At 35.5% G+C, this 18,809-nt stretch overlaps 1 pseudogene; it reads right to left on the minus strand.

The window, feature by feature from the left end:
* Window positions 1–17,212: 17,212 nt before the first annotated feature.
* LOC116277405 (protein LSM12 pseudogene) lies at window positions 17,213–17,628 on the minus strand (annotated as a pseudogene).
* Between the last annotated feature and the right edge of the window lie 1,181 nt (window positions 17,629–18,809).

Genomic DNA, 18,809 nt, shown 5'->3' on the forward strand with positions numbered 1-18,809 from the left:
AAATAAAGCACCCTAAATAGGTATAGACAAACCATATATGATCAGAATTCAGAATTGTAACATAGAAGTATTTTTGTGTGGATTTGAAGTTCATTAAACGTCTTCCATCAGGGGAATATACATATAACATTCTAGGACAAGTATCTTACTTTCTTAATTAAAACTGTTAAGTGACCCAAATCTATCTGTACCTAGCAGTGTATGTGCACAGATTGTGCTTTTCCATAGCAGAACTATTCTAGTAGAACTCAATAGTGTAATTTCTTTTCCACCAAGAACTCCAAATTTTCCATATAGTGCTTTTTCATTCCTTATCACAATAAAAAGTTTCATGTAGGTCTAAAAACAAGAGGTTATCCTAAATCTCCTTCTGATAGAAAAATAAAAACCAACTTCACAATGGTTATCTCTAGCTGTATTTCTCTTCAAGATATAGGAAAGTAGTTAAAAGTAGTTAATCAGAATTAGATTTTTCTGCTGTTTCAGTATTCACTCATTAAAATATACTCATGAAAATATCAAGATAAAATTATGCTCATCAAAAGCAACAGAAATATAAATGTAGTAGAGAGTGCAAAATACTGACAGGGATTCTTCTGTTTATAATACAGGAAGAGTGATATGACCACTTACCTGCTTTTGTGTATTTCCAAAGCTAAGCTTGATCAAGTCACATGTTGGTCTTTTTCAGTGTTATGTTCCCCCACTTATAGCATAGAGCTATAGGAGTGAAAAAGGTTTACCTTCTTCCCTTCTAGGTACTGTGGCTAATCTAATAATTAAATTGATATAAAACAGATTAACAGGAGAAAAACAAAAGTGTAATAGCATGTATACATGGGAGACACTCAGGAGACCTGAGTAGTTCTTCAAAATGGCCAAAACCATTGCCTTAAATACCATCTTCAGCTGAAGACAAAAGATGTTGCAGGTGCGGAGTTAGTTACAGGAGATTACCAGGAAAAGTACAGTAAATAAGGGTAAGGTTGTTATGCAGCTTTGAGTCATTGATTTCTGCATTGATATGAGTTTCTAGAGATTTACAGTCAGCTCCGTCTTCCTGGTACAGCAAGGTAGACTCCTTACAAAAGATTTCCCATATAGTTGTTAAGTATCTCTTACAAAAGAATAACTTTGTCTTGGTTTTAGAGCTTCTCTTGTATTTGCAGTTTCTTAAAAAGAATCAGCCTGAAATAATCCTATGTGAAAGAGACACATTTTGCAGTGGCAAATTCTGCTTTCCTTCAGTGCCTAGCTCATAGATATGGTTCAATTAACGGTGATTGCATAGAAGAGGCAAAATTTTACCTTTACCTTTTTAGGTTTTTGTTTTTGTTTTTTAAGCTGGGTTTGAGAGTTGAATCAACATAAGGCTGATTAATAGGAAAAAAGCATACAAATTTATTTAATACAAGTTTTGCATGACACAAGAGCCTTGATAAGACATGAAGACCCAAAGAAGTGACAAAACCTACAATGTTTTTATATTAGACTGAGGACATAGAGGAAGAATTCTACTCTATTCTGCTATGTTTAACCACTGTTGCTTGAGACAAAAGGTATCTATCAAATCTCCTATGAGGAGTGTGACAACAATCAAAATCAAGGGTATGAATGAACAGTTCCTAAGTCGTAGCTTCCTCAAATTGCTGCTTGTGTAACATTCAGTCCACACATAGAATACTCACTAAGAGTTTCTGAATTCTGGAGGTATCAGGTAGGGAGAAAAAGATAAATGTTTCAATTCTGCTTGCAAAATTACACTTTACCAAATTGCTGTTAAGTCATAGTTTAAGAAGAAAGGTTTTCTTGTATCTGGAAAATAAAGCATTAAAGAACCATCAATATGAAGGCATAAAAATTATAATCATCCTCATCAATTTATTTAACTCAATGTAATCAATTCTTTATCTTAATCATTTTTTTTGCCAGTTTTATGAAGCCATGAGTTTCTTCATTACAGTTCTGGAAATTATTACCCTGTTCTATTTTATGATCTGAAAGTTATCAGAAACCTGTATTTTAGAGTACTTGTCAAAGTCCTTTCTCTGAAAACTCTCTGAAGATGAAAGACATTTGTAGAAACATCAGAGTAAAACAATAATTTTATGTAAAAAGACTTAAAACTGATCATGGCCAAAGATCTGATGATAATTATAATGCAATTGACAATTGGATTATTTCTGTGATGTACAACATACTAGGATAATAACTAGAATTTTGACTGATAATGTTACACCAAGACATGTCAGATTTAGGAATTTCATATTATTCCTATCACAAGTGAATAACATATATCCACACAAATATAATCTAAGAAGGTTTTAACATCACTTACTTGACAATGCTTCCCATATAATTTAACATACCAAATAAACCTAATAAGTGTAGCACTTCCTTTTTTTATAAGGAAAGAGAGCAAATCTTTTGAGATGTTTCAGGGGGCCTCTGAAAAATCCCAAAGTTGGCTAGAGGTAGAAAGGATTTCACTTAGAATTTGATTTGGGGAAGCTTGCCAAAAATATCAGAAGTTTTGTACACTTAACTAGATAGGATCACAGATCATTATGAAACAATACTTAATTGTGTATTTGGCCAAAGTGACAATGAAAGATTTCAAAAGCAAAACAAAAGGTTGCATAATCTTTATAATAAATTCATTCAATTTTAGCCAATTTGATCACTCAAGGTAAGTCTCAGTCCCTACCATCCCCACCAACAAATCACATCTCCATATCTCATACCTTTTCTTAGCCAAAAAGCAAAACAAAGCAAAACAAAACAAAACAAAATACATTCTACTTTCTTTGCATACAGATTTGTATCTTCTATTATTTCCAATTGTCTTAATTACATACATTAATTTGAATTCTTCACCCTTAGAAATCTTAATTTCAAGTCAAAATAGAAGTAAGCAATTGTGAACTGTTACATCAGCATTGATTAGATTGGAAAATGTATGAATGTTTCAAAATTTCTAAAAGCATGTGCCCTTTTTAATAGTACAAATGTTCAATGTGACACAAGACATGTTTACTAACAAACCCAAATTGATCTTTAGTTTCTCTGCAATAGGAAGCCAAAAGTAGATAAAACTATGTTCAATAATTACTGTTTCTATGTTTTATCTTATTTGAAAATGATCTAGCTAGTCAATGAATTTAACTTAATCCATTATTTAACTTAATTTAGCAAAACTCTAATGATGTAAGTTACCAGAGATTTGGGAAACTATTTAAGTAGATATATAAAAATAATTATTGTTCAAAATTCACCTAAAAATTCTTATTTCATTTATATCCATTTAACTCATTTGTTCTTAAAAATCATATTTAGATTACTTATGAAGATTCTAGGACACATTAAAACAGTTAGCCATCATTTGAAGTTTTTTTTTCTTTTTTCTTGCTCACAAATTTTGTACAGAGATAATATGAGTTTATTTTAAATAAACTTAGAACAAAATATTATACTTAATGTTCATAACTTTAAAGACATTTTTATATTAATTAAACCAAGAAACTTGAAGTTTCATTTACAGAAAATTACCTTAGATTATATGAAATTGAAAAACATTTGGGTTAGTTTCTACTAAATTTTTGAGCATATACTCAACATAGTGCTTGTTTGTTTTTAAGCTAATTTTATAGAGCTTCTTTATACTTAATTTTGGTAATACCAGCTAGAAGTAGAAAAATATCATATCTATGAAATACATACACAGACATACAGATAGATATCAGAGGCCTTATAATTTTTGCTTTAGATTTTTCTTGAACCAGGTTTTTGGACAAGGCTATTTCTACAGAAGTCTGTATTTTGTAAAAAGCTCCTTTTTCCTTTTTTTTTTTCTCTTCAGTCTTAGGAATTTGAGATGGTCTAGATAAGAGTTCCTGGAGAGGTTACAAGTCTTTTAAGATAAATAGGGGAGGCTTTGAGATTAATTGAAAGGAATGGGTAGAATGTGAACAGCCTTTAGAGCTGCATTTGTAAGATGTAACCTAAATGTCATCATAGGTTGATCCACCCACTCAACATACTACCCTCAATTTGTTTCTTTATATCAAGGTGATCTCTAACTAAGATATAAGTCATAAGATTTTTATGTTCCACTCAGGCAATTTTGTTGGCTCCCTTTAGCAAGTCCAGTTAATATTACTTGAAGGGTGGATTTACATGCTTTCTGTTACAATACTAGGTAGGGGAAATGCTCTCCAATGAGAGACAATGCCCATGCCCCTAATACAATCAGGTAAAAGAAATATAATAATTTTATATAAAGCCCATTCAAATATACCAATTCTCCTATAAACTTTTTACCTTAATTCCACCAACACTTACATTCTTAACTAGAGCCTCCATTAGGACTTTATCAACAAGTTTTGGTTTTACAGTATTCAGTAGGGAAAATGTTCCCAGCCAGACATTCAGGTGAAGTTGACAGAACTTTTTATATAAAATCAGTTTAAACATTTCAATTTGAGTAATCTTATCAACTTTCACATTTCTAAAAATTTCAAATCTAATTATAGCCTGAATCAGAGCTTTACCAATGGATGTTGGTACCACAGTTTGTGGCATTCCAATATCAAGGGATCCTGGAAACTTCTCTTTTTTCTTCCCTGACCATTTTACCCATTCTTGTGGAAAAGTCTTTGGGCTCCCAGTGAAGGGTCAAGCCAAGGAATCCTGGCCCTTTGTTAATCTTAATCTTGATTAACTGCCCTAAATGTCCCTTTAGCAATCACTGATCAGGTTTTCTATTGTAACATGTATATGTATATATACATATATGTATACAATTACAGTATATATACACAAATACTTTCCTCTGCCTTCTGGCTTTTCAAATTTCTCTAAACTGGGGTAAATAGATTGGACTCGTTTAGTTTCCTTTAATGTAGGGGGACCAACAAGGAGGTCACTTTGGCCCACCCAGCCTTTGATAGTGATGTATTAAGAGCTATGTTTTAACCCCATCAATGTCCATTTTTTTCATCTTATTTCTTAATAACCATCTAAAGATGTCCACCTTGCTGGGATGAGTGTCATGACTTTTCCCTTTCTGATCCCTCTTTTTTCTGCCTTTTTCAATATTTGATTTATTAGCCTTATTTCTTAATAACCTTTTAAAAATTTCCATCTTGTTGGGAAGAGTCACTTGACTCTCCCTTTGACTTCTTTTCATTCTCTTATTAATTAACCTATTGTTTTTATGGGCATCTATAAACCCATTAAGGGAAGGTGAGACTGCAGATTTGATAAGGATTAGCTAAATCATTTTTTAAAATTTAAGTTCCTCAGGTTAACCATTATATTTATTTGTATCTACTCTTGAATTTGTTCTTTCCATAGGTACTAAGAGCTAGAAATTTCATTCCCAAAAGTGGTCTAAGAAACCAAAGAGCTTTGTTGCACAGGTAGTAAGGCTAGTGTAATGCCAGCTCTAACAAAATAACAAAGGTTGAGACAACAAATACTTGTTATGGGATGGGACTCCTTATGAAAAATTTCCCTGAGAACTGGCATGGCTGAATAGACACCAGAATCAAGCCCAGGTTAACTGTGCTTGTGACCAACTGACTACAGCTGTTCAAAATCCCAGTCTATTCAACTGATGACCAAATGCATGGGGTGGAGGCCAGAGAAAATATTCTCACTGGTCATCAAGTTAAGCTCTTAGGACATAGAACAAGACAAAAGGAGACAGAGATAAAAACAGAAACCATCTTGAAGGAGAATTCATAAAATGGCCACACTTAGGCTAACAGATTGCTTATTCTTATCCTTACCCTTAAAACAGTCAACTAACCTGTTGACTGGTTGCTACTCACAACTCCAGGCCCATTGTTAAAATAAAGCTATTAACTTTACTGTTTCTGCTTTATTCCAGTAATTGAAGGGGGACAGGGGGTGGGAAGAGACAGACTGGGATTTCAAAATGTAGAATAGAGAAACAAGATTGTACTGTGTAGCACAGGGAAAAATATACAGGATCTTGTGGTGGCTCACAGCAAAAGAGAATGAGACAATGAATGTATGTATGTTCATGTATAACTGAAAAATTGGGCTCTATGCTGGAATATGACACAACATTGTAAAATGACTATAAATCAATAAAAAAAAGTTTAAAAAAAAGAAAGTAATAATTATACTTGGTTTTCTGAGTTGTTATCCAGGGAGAAGGTCATGGGACTATAACCTTACAAAATAGCCTGAATTACCAAGAAGACCACTCCTTGGGTACTTATGAGATAAAGAAATTGAAAGAGCGACAACCACTAGCCTCTATAGACTTGGTCATCTGGAGACACCGTGATGCCACTGTGAGTCTTATGAGAAGAAAATGATTCTATTGATTGTTATCCATGCTTTATTGTTTGAGCTATGGCTATATAACCACCCTGCCCCATCCCCAAGGTGGGTTCACAGTGTTGAAGGCACTAGCCTGCTGTGAGTCCCCTTTGCCCAGCAAAGCAATAAAGCTGCCTCTTCTTCTAAGCTCCAAGACCCTGTCTCTGAGTTATTTGGCTTATCAAGGATGGGGGCCGATCTTTCAGCAACAATCTCTGGAAGGAAAGGGATCAATAAAGCTGAGAGTACTCTACGAAATTTACCAGAGTTGCTAAGTTTAAGGAACTAGTTCCATAAAAATTTTCTCCTGCTAATCTAAATTTAGAAGAAGAAGAAGAAAAAAGGCTCTCACCAATCTCTGTTCCGATAGACCTGGCATCAGGCAGAGATCCTGGAGACTGATGTGGCAAGAACTCTTAGCTTCTCCCAGCACTTGTCAGATATCCCAGTGTTTCTCAGCTGCAGTGGCCTCAGAGTGAGCAAAGTCCAGCCAGGGAAGTTTATCCTGCTGGCTATACTATTGGGGAGAAAAAAATCATTCTATCCTTCTAGGGTCCTCTGGCTAGTCTAAGAATTAAACTGACATGAAATACATTGTTAGATAGTTGGATAAGTAGGGGCACTGGGCAGACAGGTGGAGGAGACAGAGAATGGGCCAGAAGATGGTGTCATGCCCACCTCCAGCATAAAGGGACTTTTCTTCTAAATGAGTGCCAGCACAAAAGTGGTTATAACCCGACAGCCATGATTGTGAGGTAGCAGAAAAGACTTAACAGGACACAACTCAGTGTTCATTGTATTATAGTTAACATTGCAGTTTGGGGGCCCCTTGTGGGTTTTTCCATTTACACCATGGGTAAGGACATGCACAAAGTGTCCAAACAGGACTAAGCATTTCAGAGACAAGAGCTGTCAATCAATAGAGACCACCTCTAAGCAAGGGTATAAGAGAAAGTAGACAAAACCCACCACTTTTCCTCCCCTGGATCAGCCCGCCTCCTGTTCTTGGAGGTGTACTTTTCTTTTTCTAAATAAATCTTTTAAAATCTTTTCACTACACAACACACTATCTCCGATATGTCTTTCGGGTATGACAAAAACTGAGGTCCTCACCTTTTAGGGTAACAAAATTAAACAGGAGAAAATAAAATTTAATTTTGTATCCATGGGAAGCCCACATACCCCACATACATGAGAGGTTCAGTGACAAAAGGTTAAAATGAGATACATATGCCATCTTGAGCTAATAAATCAAGGACAGAAAGACCACTGACAGGACCATGAAAAGAAGAGCAGATATTTGATAATTAGATATTTGCTCTACCATACAGATGAGACCAATTGGGTAAAATTTATCTCTGGTAATAACTTTTTTTCTGGGAAAAATCTCCAATTTAAATTCTTCTAGATAGTTAAGGAAAGGACAGTAGTTTTTCTTAAGCCCACAGGATCTTGACTGGCTTTATCTCAAAATAATCCACGTGCCAAAGCGGCACATCTTAGGAAGGCCTGTTCTCAAGTCCTGAACTGGCCTGTGTATATCTGAGAATTTTCCATGAGAACCTAAAATAAACAAATAAACTAATCCTTATGAAGAGATTTATAATTGCATTTGGTGGAACCAGAAGAAAATAAGCAACATACTTTTTTCTGTCAGGATTTGAACGTAAACTTACTCAGCAAATATCAAATTATTTAATATAGTACAAAGACAAGAATATTCTTTATTTTCTCTCCTCACCCACACTTAATAAACCAAGCATTTATTCAAAATGGATAATTGAATACTCTTCTTTACAAAATGACTTACACCAATTCAAAGTTATTGCCAGGAAATCAAACTTTATATTTTTAAATGCAAACATGCCATCATGTATACACACAACTGATAGAAAGAGCTTTTTCTTTCTGTGTCAGTAACTCAACAGTAATTTGTGTTGTAAACAAATCACGGGGCTTTTTGAAACATGCCTGTTTCTTATTCATCTGTTTTCTTTTGTCTAATGCACATAGAATTCTAATCAAATTTCCACTTTTGTGGGAAAGCAACACATAAACAGGGGTGTTTCATTAAGTCTACATTGAAAAGGAAAGAGAACCATAAAAATATGGTGTTAATGAATTGAACCAATTAGGGATTGAAATCAGTGAAGGTCATTCGATTCATTTAAGAATAAGAGCTCCTAAAGGCCCACGGCACGAATACTGTGCTTAGCTTCATGCTCAGAGGGGGCAGGGGGAGGGAGAGGATTAATTTATGCCCTTCTTAGATGGATTAAAGTCATTTGGCACACATTGTAAAGTTTCTTTCTTCTCGTTTTTTGAACATAGTCCTATTTACTATCAGACTATCAGGCTGGGAAGTAAAGAGGGGAAGTAGCTAGAAGAAGGAATAATTCATACATTATTCCTGCTTTTGGTGTAAATATCCTGTGCACCTGCAGCTCGGGGACAGTTATGGTAATAGAAGTACTTAGAAATTCAAAGCAAGTTAGTAACGTGCATGTTTTACCATGCAAATCATGAACTTCATACACCTGTATAGAGTTAACCAACATGATTTATTTAGGAAAATATCTTAATTTCATACTTTTTTTTAATATTTTACATTTGTGAATGAATGACAAAATTACATTTGGCCAATGTTAAGCGTATTGCAGGATACCGTTCAACTCAGCTTTTTTTGTGCCTGGAGTGTGGCAAAATGAATTAAAGGGTGGCAGACACAAAAGAGCTGTGCATTAATGAGTATTCACATAGAGCTGCATTCAGTATTTGGCACTTTGGTACATGAATAACAAGTGACCATTCATGCTGCTAAGTAGGCAAATGTAGCTACCAAGGTGAGAAAATAGAGTGATTTACTAGAAAATGCAACAAGCAGGCATCTCTCTAGCCCTAGGGTGCTTTACATTTGCTTAATGGGTTAGCAGAGGACCTGACTACACTCGTATTAACAAATCAATAATTTTTCTTTACAGTACCCCCTTAACCACAGGAGTTCAGGAGAATCACACTTATTGGGTAGTAGAATTTTCTAAACCTAAATTGATGGGATCCTGTTGCTGAAACTAAATAAGGTTTGGTTCTATTTTTTCGTGTGAATATATTTTTTTATGAAGAACCCCACAAAAGCTTTCAACAAGCAGCCCCCATTAAGGGGAAAAAAACCACAATAATTTTGCTTAAACCTTCATAAGACACTGCCATTTTCTCTGACATTTGTACTTGGGTTTTTCACATAAAATAGCTAATATTTTGTTCCATATTTTGTCAAGTATTCAAAAAATGCTGATTAAGGACATAGTTTGTGCCATATATATGCGTCTAGGAAGAAAGCTTTCTATAGGAAATGGTGTTTAAATGAAAACCTAAAGAATACGTAAGGATAAGCCAGAAATATCATGTTAAAATCAAGTAAACAGGCTCCAAATCGAGTTGCTTATCTAAGTAAGCTCCATATTACCAAATCAAGACTTAATTACAATTTCAGCTCTCCCAGAAATGGAATCTTAAACCAGTCATTGAGGAATTGCCTGACCAACACTAGTTAAGTAATCGGTCTGATAGGCCCCTGCAATCCCCTAAAAAAAAAAAAAAAGTTAACCTTGCTGTAACCAACTCACTTTTTTCCCAGTATAACTTCTTTATTCTGCTCCCATCTGCCCATAAAAGTCTTTGATTTTTTACAGCTCCTTGGAGCGCCTTTCTATCTGCTAGATTGGATGCTGTGTGATTTGAATTGATTGGTGCTCAAATAAACCTAAAAAAAATTTAATATGCCTCAGTTTGTCTTTTAACAATACTTTGGAAATTTCAGACACACACACACACACAAAGAATGAGTGAGAATAATGTGTATCTATCACATGGATATAGTATAAAAGAGCCGGAGATGGAAAAGTGGTGACAGATGAAGCTGGAGAGGTTTGGACCTTATCTTGAATAAAGGAAGCAGTGTTTTGGTAAAGTGTGGAATTGGCTGTAAAATGATAAATAAAATAAAAACAAGGAGAGGAAGGGTGAAATAAAAGTGGTGATTTTACTTCTTTGTACATTAAGGGATTTTTTAATGGCAGAGGAAAAGCAACTTTAAAATAAAAGCCAAGCCAAGCCAATAATTCCTAATAATTTTAAGATTTGTGAGATTTTTCACAACCAGTAAGCAACAGAGTAATAGCAGAGCACAGAAATTTTTTCCAAAGAAAAATTCTCCTTTGGGCCACAAAAATTGATTTTCATGGTAAAATACAAGAATTCATATGGTTCACATGAATTATAATTATCATTCTATGGCTATTGGTTAATTATTTGTTACATATTTTCTATCTCCTGCTCCCAACTAGACTCTAAAAACTATGCAAGAAGGTGCCATGTATTTATTTTCCACTGTATATCTAGAAATTGTCATTTCTAGGTCATATTAGATACTTGAATATTTATTTAAAGAAAGAGTGAAAATTCCAGGATAGAAATGATAGATTTTTTTTTATGGCTATATCCGTGCTCAGTCTATATTCAACTTGAATAAGAAGAAAATATATATTGATTTGTTAAGTGCATTAAATATTTATCTTAAAATCTAGGTCTTCCTGTTGGTATAAGCTCCTTTAAAAATTAAGATGCATTTAACCATATTCTCAATGAAAGTGAAACAGTAGGGAAGAAAAACAAATATTTACTCTGCCCTCCTGAGGTCTTTTATTACCTCCTGTAATTAACGTGAGAAAAACAGAAGTTTATTAACATGTATACCTCATGACTACATGGGAGAGACAGGGAAAAAACTAGTAAAGTCCTTAATGTGACCTAAGCAGCCAGATTAAATACCATTTTATGCTAACGACAAAAGAAAGAAAAGTACTAATCTTCAACAAAGGAGGCAAGAATATACAATGGAATAAAAACAGTCTCTTCAGCAAATGGTGCTGAGAAAACTGGACAGCAGCATGTAAAACAATGAAGCTAGAACACTCCCTTACACCATACACAAAAGTCAACTCAAAATGGATCAAAGACTTAAACATAAGACAATATACAATAAACCTCCTAGAGGGAAACATAGGCAAAACATTATCTGACATACATTTCAAAAATTTTCTCCTAGAAGAAATAAAAGCAAGAGTAAACAAATGGGACCTAATGAAACTTACAAACTTCTGCACAGCAAAGGAAACCAGAAGTAAAACAAGAAGAAAATATGCGGAATGGGAGAAAATTTTTGCAAGTGAAACCGACAAAGGCTTGATCTCCAGAATATATAAGCAGCTCATACGACTCAATAAGAAGAAAATAAACAACCCAATCCAAAAATGGGCAGAAGCCCTAAACAAGCAATTCTCCAAGGAAGACATACAAATGATCAAAAAGCACATGAAAAAATGCTCAATATCACTAATTATCAGAGAAATGCAAATCAAAACTACAATGAGGCATCACCTCACACCAGTCAGAATGGCCGTCATTCAAAAGTCCACAAATGACAAATGCTAGAGAGGCTGTGGAGAAAGGGGAACCCTCCTACACTACTGGTGGGAGTGCAGTTTGGTGCAGCCACCGTGGAAAACAGTATGGAGATTCCTAAAAGACTAGGAATAGACTTATCATATGACCCAGGAATCCCATTCCTGGGCTTGTATCCAGAAGGAACCCTACTTCAGGATGACACCTGCCCCCCAATGTTCATAGCAGCACTATTTACAATAGCCAAAACATGGAAACAGCCTAAATTTCCCTCAACAGGTGACTGGATAAAGAAGAGGTGGTATATTTATACAATGGAATACTACTCAGCCATAAAAACTGACAACATAATGCCATTTGCAGCAACATGGATGCTCCTGGAGAATGTCATTCTAAGTGAAGTAAGCCAGGAAGAGAAAGAAAAATACCATATGAGATCACTCATATGTGGAATCTAAAAAAAAACAAAAAACAAACAACAAACAAAGCATAAATACAGAACAGAAATAGACTCATAGACATAGAATACAGACTTGTGGTTGCCAAGGGAGTGGGGGGTGGGAAGAGATAGACTGGGATTTCATAATTGTAGAATAGATAAACAAGATTATACCATATAGCACAGGGAAATATATACAAGGTCTCTTGGTAGCTCACAGAGAAAGGAATGTGACAATGAATATATATATATATGTTCATGTGTAATTGAAAAATTGTGCTCTACACTGGAATTTGACACAACATTGTAAAATGATTATAAATCAATAAAAAATGTTAAAAAAAAAAGAAAGGAAGAAAGAAAGAAAGAAAGTGTGGGGAGGCCAGTAAAGGGGACATTACCAAGAAAATCAAGTGTGACATTTGTTATGTAAATTTAAATCAATTATTTTCCTATTGTAAAAGTTGTTCTATAGTAGTTGTTGTATTAAAGAAAAGTTGTTCTTGGTGTAAAAAGTCTCTTTTTGGTTCAGAGAAGTAGATAACCTTACAAATGGAGATTCCTTTAAGATGTAAATTTAACTTACAAAAGAGTAACTTCTACTCTGTTTTTAGAGTTTCTGCTTTGTCTTCTGCTTCTCCAAATATTTAGTTTAAAATAACCCTGATACCAAAGAAGCATATTTTAGGATGCCATATTTACAGGGTTCTGGCTTCCACTTAAGATCTAGAAAGCTAAAAAGAGCAACAAACAGAAAGATAACAAAGCACCAAATAACTTGGAAGAACACAACTTTTTATGGACCCACAGGAGAGTTGAGGTTTCAGTGCAACCAACTATCCCATAATCTAGGGAATTCAGGAATATCCCAGGAGAGAAAAAAAAATGAAAAAAACTTGATTACAAGAATGGAACAAACACTGGGGAAAAGACATATAAGCAAGAAAAATTCTGTTTTTTTTTACTAAATTGTTACGGATTGAGTGTGGGCTGTTATTTTAATATGGAATCCTGGAGAGTTGCAGATAAAAGAATGATCTCCACTCACTCACAGGCCCTTTACCTTGGACTCCACGAAGTGCTTACTAGATGGACTGGAGGCAAGTTGAGAGTTCTGAGAAAGCTTCCTTGAGCTTTTGAAGGGAGGATGAATTGCTGCATGAAAGACACTGAGTTCCACCCAAATTCTTCCTCACTGTCTCCTTTATGAAACTTAAAAGCCTTAAGCGTCTCAGCGAAGGAATGCAAATAATTTTGTGATTAGAACAGAGCTGAAGACTAATTCTAGCTGGGGAAAGACAACAGAGTAACTCTCTACTTGTGGGTGAGGGGAAGAATTACATACAGACTCTGGTCATTAGAGATTTCCTATAGAATCACTAGGAAGATCCCTACCATAAGATTCAAGGACATGGAGCCTGCCTAAGACTAAGGGAGAATGACAACAAGAAGTACCCTCTTGTCCCCCACAACAAGGCTAGCAGAATTGAGTCAAAAACAACAATCTACTACTTAGGAACTGCTTGGGAATCTGCTGAACTGGGGAAAAGACATTCCCTAAGATACAGTTATGAAAGAAACACTTAAAACTGAGGGTGGAACAGACATCGAGTCAAACTCTCTGGAAAACCAGCCTTTAATTTAAACACAAGTGCTATGGGCTGAATGTTTGTGTCTCTGCAAATTTCATAGACAGGTGATGATATTAGTAGGCGGGGCCTTTGAGAGATGATGATTTCATGAGGGTGGCACTCTTGTCAATGGCACTAGTGCTTTTATAAAGGATATCCCACAGAGATTCCCTAGCCCCTACTGCTATGTAAAGGGTACAATGAGAAATCTGTGACTAGAACAGAGCTCTCACCTGACAAATTGGTACCCTGATCCCAGACTTCCAGCCTCCAGAACGGTGAGAAATAAATGTGTTTATAAGCCACAAGTCTATATTATTTTGTTATAGCAGCTCAAACAGACTAAGACAGCAAGTAAACACTAGAGAAATTTAAAGTTTATAATGCACTGAGGATAAATATGAAAAATAAAAACGAAAATCTAGAGCTTAACTCCTGACTAGATTGACTCAAACCGTAAAGAAGTAACTAAAGAAAAAAAGTGCCAATTTTATATAAATATTATTTACTTAACTCTACATAAAGATATTCATACTTCAACAGAAAATCATGAGGCTTTAAATAAAGCAAACCCACACACATACCCACAGTGAAGAAATAAAGCAAGACTCAGGTATGACATACTATCGGAATAATCAAAAAGGACATTTTAAATAAGAGTGACTAACATGTTAATGGTTTTAACTGAAAAGATCAACAATATGCAAAATTACATGGATATATCTGATTACATGGAAGCAATAAGAAAGAATCAAAAAGAATTGCTAGAAATGAAAACTATGGCATAAAATAAAGTATGTCTATAAAGGCTCTTCAGTAGAATTAACATGTCTAAGGAAAGGATTGTAAGCTAGAAGATAAATAAACAGAAATTAGTCACACTGGAAAAAAAGAAAAATAATAAAATAATTAACAGTGTATTCAAGAGCCACGGTACAATATTAAACATTTTAATATATATGTTATCGGAATACCTGAAAGAGGATGAAAGAATAAAGCAAAATATGTATGTAAATAAACAGTGATTGAGGATTTCTAAAAAGTGATAACAAACAGCACATGACAGATGCAAGGAACTCAGAGAACACAAAGTAGGATAATCTTCTCACTAATAAAGCTGTAGCTAGAAATACAATATTTAAACCACTGAATACCAAAGACAAATAGAAAATTGGAAAGACAACCAGAGTTTAAAAGGATACGTTATCTACAGAGGAAAAAGGATATAAATTACAGAAAATTTCTCATCAGAAGCCAGACAAACTAGAAAATGATGGAATGAGAATTTTAAAGAGCTGGAGGTTAAAAATGTTTAAATTTGTCAAATAAGAATTCTATATATAATGAAATATGCTTCAAAAATAAGGAGAAATACACATTTCAAAACCAAAAAGAAAATGTGTTGCTAGACCAAGACTACCAGAAATGTCAAAGGAAATTTATTAAGCAAAAAGAGCATAATGTCAAGCAAAAACTGGATTAGCAGAGACACAGATGTGGACACACATACAAATACACACAATAAACAGCACAAGAAGTGGCATAAATGAAGATAAAAATAAAGTTATTGATTTTACTTTTTTTGATGGTTGAAAAAATTGAGGTTTTATTGTTTTTGCCAAATAATACTAAAAAAAATTCATTTTGAAGGCAGGGCTTGAATTACTTAATTTTGATCCATTTATTTAATTAAAAAAAAAAACGAAAGAAGAAAGAGATCATGGCCAAAAAAAAAAAAAACTGGTAGTTAATCCCAACCCCACCCCAGAAGCTCTAGCCAGTCACATGAGTATCACCCACTTCCCACATGGTGCCTGATATTCAGAGGGTGGCACACTCTACCCCACTGGACTGCCTTGAAGGCACAGGGGCAACAGGTGCCAGTTTTAGCCCACAGCAGGTTAGTTAAACCAGACAAACTGGTGGGCTAAAGTCCAGAAATTCTTTCCAGGTTTTCTGCCCATTGGCTGAGCACATCCAAACTGTCATAAGCTTGTAAAAATGAAGGAGGGTGGGGAAGGGCATAAGAGAAGGAGGTTGGCAGGAGAAGAAAAACGACAGGTCACCCAAGCTTCCTCCTGGGCTAGTGGCTCTGGATACAGACTTAAGAGAGGTCGGGATAGGTGGACTCCAGGTTTCTTAAGAAAGAAAACCATCCCTCGAGGAGGAGCTGAGATGTGTCGTGCAAAATAGTTCTTCCTGCAGAGGGCACAGGAGAAAGGGCAGCTGATGCTCCCGTTTAGGAGACAGGAGAGTGATGAGGAGGTTCTTCTAGTGCCATGAAGTAAGACAAAGGCAGAGGGAGAATCCTGAGGTTTGGGCCAAATGTGAGACTGCTACACACACAGTTTAAGACTAAAAAGCCACCAGGAACCCTCAAAGCCAGATCCCATCCGCATACACTGGCTCTACAAAGAGCTGCAGAAGATTCTTGCTATGAACTAAGTCAGGTTGGTTGCCTGGCTATGGGTGGTGGGGAGGGCAATACATTTTTATTTTCAGAGGAATGAAGTGGGAAGAGCGGCCATGATCTAGTAAAAAGAGATCTGCAAGAAGGTGAAAATATTTCGACAACATTTTAATATATATTTTCATATATATATTTAAAGTTAAGAAACATGAAAGTAGTCCAAACCATGCCTTGTGCGAAAGAAAGAAAGAAAGAAAGAAAGAAAGAAAGAAAGAAAGAAAGAAAGAAAGAAAGAAAGAAAGAAAGAAAGAAAGAAAGAAAGAAAGGAAGGAAGGAAGGAAGGAAAGAAGGAAGGAAGGAAGGAAGGAGAAAGAGAGAGAGAAAGGAAAGGAAAGGAAAGGAAAGGAAAAAGAAAAAAAGAAAAAAAATTAAAGTGAGACTTCTGTCTGCAGCTCTAGTCTCAACTGGAGTACCACAGTCAGCTTGTTAGTTTTATTTTGGAAGAGAAGATGTAAAAGTTTGTTTCAATCACTTAGAAGGCAAGTGTAGCCACTTATAAAAACAGAATAGCAGAGACAGACTGGGAAACAAAAGTCAGAGGTGAAAAGGCAGAGCAGAAAAGGAATATTCAAAAATAAAATTAAGAAGATGCGTGTTCCAGAAGGGAGCTGTGAAAAGGACATGGTGGACAGAGGTCTGTTAGTCAAGTAATGATTCAACTCTTAAATTATTCTCTTGTTCTTTTTTTTGTTGGGTGTTTTGTTTGTTCAAGTCTAAGATTTGGAAATGCCGACCTTTTGTTAACAAGAGCCAACAGGAAATATAGCGTCCCTTCCCTCCCAAGCCCGACTCTGCTGAAGCCACCACGATCGCCTCTTTGGCTGGATGCTGGAAGAGTCCTCTATATGGGTGAAGTCAGGATGACAGGGCAGCCTCCTTCTGTGGTTGATGGGCTTGTGAATGCTGCACTATCTTTTGGCTTTCCACATCTTCAAAATGTTTTTCAACTACTTTGTATATATGGCTCAGTGCACTCCCTCTGTCTAGGGAGACACCAGCACTGATTGCACAGGCCTGGCTCAGCTTCTCCTCCTCCTCTGTCTGAGATTTGCTGGCAAGCTTACTAACACTGAGTGAAGCTAGGGGAGGAGGGGTTTCTGTCCAGTCATTAATTATTTCCGTTTCTGAAACATACTGTAAGTTTATGAAAGAGGGACACTTTAAAGCCAGCATTTGGACTGGTAGTCGAAGGCTACCACCTCACCCTGCAGCCACTGCTCCTGGCAAGTCTGGTAGGACACGTGGCTCCCAATGCCCAGAGGAGCCGCCATGTTGGGAGAGCAGCCGAGGCCTGTGGCGGGTGAAAGGCTATTCTTTTTACTTTTACTTAATATAAAATAGAACTCATTTTGTACAGCAAAGAGTATGAATATATTGTGTATTTAAGCTACATGTGAAAGAAAAAATTATGGCAATAACACAAAGAATGGTAGAGGCATTTTCTTCTATCATCAGTGCTATTTATTATTATTCTAGATGTATTAACAAAGTTAGACATTAGTACTATAAATTTTTTTATTAAAGTATAGCCAATTTACAATGCTGTGTCAGTTTCTGGTGTATACCATACTGCTTCAGCTATACATGTAAATACATTTTTTTTCATATTGGTTTTTACTATAGGTTACTACAAGATATTGAATATAGTTCCCTGTGCTATACAGTAGGTCCTTGTTGGTTGTCTATTTTATCCATTTTATATATAGTAGTTAGTATCTGCAAAGCTCAAACTCCCAATTTATCCCTTCCCACCTCCTTCCCCCTTGGTAACCATAAGTTTGTTTTCTATGTCTGTGAGTCTGTTTCTGTTTTGTAGATGAGTTCATAGTGTCTTTTTTTCTTTTTCTTTTAGATTCTACATATGAGTGATATCATGTGGTATTTTTCTTTCTCTTTCTGGATTAATTCACTTAGAATGATGATCTCCAGGTCCATCCATGTTGCTGCAAATGGCATTAATTTTATTCTTTTTTATGGCAGACTAGTATTCAATTGTATACATATACTGGATAACTTCTTTATCCAGTCATCTGCCAATGGACATTTAGGTTGCTTCCATGTCTTGGCTATTGCAAATAGTGCTGCTATGAATGTTGGGGTGCAGGTGTCTTTTTGAATTAGTTTCCTCTGGATATATGTCCATGGGTGGGATTGCTGAATCATATGGTAAGTCTATTTTTAATTTTTTAAGGACTCTCCATACTGTTATCCATAATGGCTGCACCGAACTATATTCCCACCAGCAGTGTAGGAGGATTCCCTTTTTCTCCACACCCTCTCCAGCATTTATTGTTTGTGGACTTTTTAATGATAGACATTCTGACTAGTGTGAGGTGATACCTCATTGTAGTTTTGATTTGCATTTCTCTGATAATTAGCAATATTGAGCTATTAGCCATTTGTGCCTATTAGCCATTTGTATGTCTTCATTGGAGAATTGCTTGTTTAGATA

Source organism: Vicugna pacos, chromosome X (genome assembly GCF_048564905.1).
Source record: "Vicugna pacos chromosome X, VicPac4, whole genome shotgun sequence".
In the NCBI taxonomy this organism is placed as follows: Eukaryota; Metazoa; Chordata; class Mammalia; order Artiodactyla; family Camelidae; genus Vicugna; species Vicugna pacos.